Here is a 4444-nt window from a genome sequence, read left to right as displayed (position 1 = left end):
CTAAGCGGAAGTAGCAGCGGGGGAGGGGGGCGGGGCATGGGGGGTGAGGGGGCGGGTCACGAGGGGGGGGGCAGGGGGGGCAAGGGGGGGGTGAGGGGGAGCATAGAGGGGGTTCGTTAGGTGGAGAAAAAGGGGGGGCATGGGGGGTTGTGAGGGGGCATGGGGGGTTGTGAGGGGGCATGGGGGGTTGCGAATGTGGAGGGGCGGGGGGGGAAGGGGGGTCACGAGGAGGAGCAGGAGGGGCAGGGGGGTAGCGAGGGGGAGGGAAATGGCGGACCATGGGGCGTGGTCGCGAGGGGGGGCAGGGAGGGAGGAGCTCAGGTGTGAGGGGGAGGAGCTCATGGCTATGACGTCACGGGGGCGTGGTTACCTTGGACCATCCCCGCGCCTCGCGCCACGTGCTTCCGACTGGCAGTTTGGCCGTTAGAGAGACGCGGACCGACCCCAGAGCAGGAGTGGAACCGAGCTGTGGGTGAGTGGTGGCGGTGGTGGTGTGAGTCTCTCTGTGTGAGTCTGTGTGTGTGTGAGGCTTTCTATATGAGTCTGTGTGTGTGTGACTCTCTGTGTGTGTGTCTCTCTGTGTGAGTCTGTGTGTGTGTGAGTCTCTCTGTGTGAGTCTGTGTGTGTGAATCTGTGTGTGTGTGACTCTCTGCATGTGTGCGAGTTTCTGTGTGAGTCTGTGTGTGTGTGTGAGACTCTCTGTGTGTGTATGACTCTCTGTGTGAGTCTCTGTGTGTGTGACTCTCTGTGTGACTCTCTGTATGTGTGAGTCTGTGTGTGTGTGACTCTCTGTATGTGTGAGTCTCTGTGTGTGTGTGTGAGTCTCTGTGTCTGTGTGTGTGTGAGTCTCTGTGTGTGTGTGAGTCTCTGTGTGAGTCTGTGTGTGTGTGAGTCTGTATGTGTGCGAGTCTCTGTGTGAGTCTGTGTGTGTGAGTCTGTGTGAGTCTCTGTGTGTGTGAGTCTCTACGTGTGCGAGTCTCTGTGTGAGTCTGTGTGTGTGTGTGGAACGGTCGTAGAGCTGACAGCGCGCCGCGCTATGAACCCGGCGACCCCGAGTTGGATTCCCTCTAAAGGCCAACAGCAGTAACGATTATCTGAACCGGTGCTGGGCCTCCCCTAGGTTGACTCAACCTCGAATGAGTACCTGGTGTGGTGTGTAAAGATCGCCACTGGGGAGACAAAGGCGGCCGGGCGTGGTGCTGGCAATCCAACCCCCTCGTGTGTCGTGCCGGCCTTCATACGTACTGCTGGCTAACAGCACTTGCCCCTACAGCCTGTTAAGTCTCTACGGGGATCTTTGTCTTTGGTGTCCCATACTGGCAGGGGGAGGAGTGGTGGTGTTAATGTTGGTGGTATTAGTGGTGGGGGTGCTCGTGATGGTGGTGGTGTTAGTTGTGTTAGTGATGGTGGTGTTAGTGATTGTGGTTGTTAGTAGTGGTGATAGTGGTGGTGTGACTGGTGTTAGTGATGGTGGTGTTGGTGTTGGTGGTATTAATGATGGTGGTGTAAGTGAGGTGATTGGATGCCATGGTGGTCCCCATCTTTAAGAAGGGAGACCGCACAGACTGTAACAACTACAGGGGCATCTCACTCCTCAGTGTGCTGAGAAAGGTCCTGGCAAGGATTATTCAACACTGCCTTACCAGGCATGCTGAGGAGAGGCTTGCGGAGCCCCAATGTGGTTTCAGGAAAGGGTGGTCCTGCACAGATGCCATATTTTCTGTCCGTTTGCTAAAGCAGAGGTGTAGGGAATTCCAACAAGACCTACATCTCTGCTTTATTGACCTGGTAAAGGCCTATGACACCATCAGTAGGCCTGGGCTCTGGGTTCTTCGTGCTTTCGGAGTCCCTGACCCGCTGCTCACGATCTTTAAGGACCTTCATTATGGTGAGCGGACCCGGGTAAAACTACATTGCCGGGAGTCGGAGCCATTCCCTGTTCACCTTGGGGTGCGACAGGGATGTCCTCTGGCTCCAACATTATTTAACATCTATTTCGACCACGTAGTTCGTGAGGCCTTCAGTAGCTGTACCGGAGGAATTTCCATCTGGTACAGATACAGTGGGAGGCTGATCAATGCCCGGGTGCCGTCAAGGGATGGCTCCCTATTGGTCAACCACGTTATGTATGCCGATGACGTGATAATTGCGGCTCACTCAGAGGAGGAGTTGGAGGCGCTGCTGCTAAAACTGGAGTGTGCCACTAAGAGGTGGGGCCTTACCATCAGCCCCACCAAAACGAAGCACCTGCCTGGGTATTTTGTACCATCGGGCACTCCACCCCCACAACTCCCAATCGGTGATGGGGCAGTTGTGGAGAGAGTGGAAAGTTTCCCATACCTGGGCAGTGTGCTCATGACCGTCTCCGGTTTAACAGCAGAGGTCTCACTCCGAATCAGTCGAGCGGCATTATCTTTTCAGCAGTTGCGTAACGCTGTGTGGAAGCTACCTGGTCTGTCGCTCCACACGAAGCTTCGGGTCTTCTCAGCCGCAGTCATTCCCTCCCTTCTCTATGCTTGTGAAACGTGGACCCCCCTAATGGAACATCTTTGCCAGTTAGAAACGTTGAGGCTGGCCTGCCTCCGATCAATCCTGGGTTTACCCATGCTGGATTGTGTGAGGAGCTCACAAATCCTCGAAAGATCTGGACAAAGCCCCATCAGTGAGCTCCAGCAGGCAAGGCTGCGTTGGCTGGACCATGTAGCCCGCATGCCCAATCACCGCATGCGCAAGCAGCTTTTATTCGGCCGGATTGAGGGGGCTGAACGGACGCGGCACGGGCTAGAGAAGAGATGGAGTGATGTGGTACAGCAGGATGTGGAGCTGAGTGGACTTGCCGATAACTGGTGCCAGCTGTGTCAAGATTGGCCTCTGTGGAAGAGGCTCGTGAAGGACGCTACTGGGCAGTTGGAGGCAGTCGCCCTCCAACAACAACGGAGAGCGCAGGAACGACGCTCGCAACAACGAGCAGAGCGCCGGATGGCTAAAGCACAGCAAGTTGGCACAGTAAGGGGCACAGGTGGTGCATCAGCCAGTCATCTCAGTCAGTCGACCTGTGGCACCTGGGTCTGCCCTGTGATCTCCTGCCAGCGGGCGGGCGTTCGACACTTCACGTGGCCTCAAGGTGCACATGGCCTGGCACAAGCGTCGTGGTGACATCACCGCCACTTAGTGGCGAATGTCGGTTGTTGTTGTTGTTGGTGTTAGTGATGGTGGAATTTTTGTTGCTGGTCTTAGTCGTGGTGGTGTTAGTGATGGTGCTATTATTGGTGCTGGTAGTGGTGTTCGTGGTGGTCTTAGTGGTGGTGTTAGTGGTGGTGGTATTATTGGTGGTGGTGTTAGTAGTGGTGTTAGTGATGGTGTTAGTGGGGTAGTGTAGCGGTTAGCGCGCTGCGCTAAGAACCTGGCGACCTGGGTTTGATTCCCGCTCACGGCCAACATTGGTGATGATTATCTGAACTGGTCCTGGGCCTCACCCTAGATCGACTCAGCCTTAAATAAGTACCTGGTGCGAGGTGCAAACATTGCCACTGGGGAGACAAAGGCGGCCGGGCGTGGTGTTGGCCACCCACCCCCTCGTGTGCCGTGCCGGCCTTCATAGGTGCTCGCGGACAGCACTTGCCCCAACAGTCTGTTAAGGCTAAACGGGGGATCGTTGTCTTTGTTCGTGGTGTTAATTGTGGTGTTAGTAGTGGTGTTCGTAGTAGTGGTGTTCGTAGTGGTGGTGTTCGTAGTGGTGGTGTTCGTAGTGGTGGTGTTGGTGGTGTTAGGAGTAGTGTTAGTAGTGGTGTCCGAACAGAGGAGCAACGCTCACGACAACAACCTTTGAGCCGGGCATCTAAAAGGCAGCAAGTTGGCACAGTCATCTCAGTCAGACAACTCATGGCACCTGGGTCTGACCTGCGACCGCCTGTCAGTGAGCCTTCGGCACTTCACGTGGTCTCAAAGTGCACCTGGCCTGGCACAGGCGCCGTGGTCACATCACCGCTACTTAGTGGCGAATGGCAGTTGTTGTTTTTTGTGTTTTTCGTATTGTGGGTGACTGGTGAGGATGTGAGTCCGTGTTGATGATGAGAGTCCGCATTGTGACGTGACGTGCGTTTAGACGTGGGTGTGTCACGCCCCTTCAACTCTGCGTGTCCCTCACCTCTGTCTCCCGCTCTCCACGCAGAGACCCGGACCGCGCGAGAGACACAGTGAGCTCTGAGCACCCTCGTCTGCAAGTTGCAACTATGGAGGTACATGTGGCTCCTTGACTCGTGTGGTGAAGTATGGGTGGACGTGTGTTCTCCCCTCTGCGTATGCCTACCTGTCACCTGTATACCTGGGTGTGCTTCTCCTTGCCTGCCTAAGTGTGTGCGCGTCTATCAGAGTGTCTCTCTGAGATCCTGTTGGTGTACGTGCCCGTCTATGCGTGAGCATCCACAGCGCTGTTATCTATCCA

This window comes from Petromyzon marinus, chromosome 8 (assembly GCF_048934315.1).
Source record: "Petromyzon marinus isolate PM22_M1 ecotype Great Lakes invasive population chromosome 8, UKy_Petmar_22M1.pri1.0, whole genome shotgun sequence".
NCBI classification, from domain to species: domain Eukaryota; kingdom Metazoa; phylum Chordata; class Hyperoartia; order Petromyzontiformes; family Petromyzontidae; genus Petromyzon; species Petromyzon marinus.
This window is presented reverse-complemented; position numbering follows the sequence as displayed.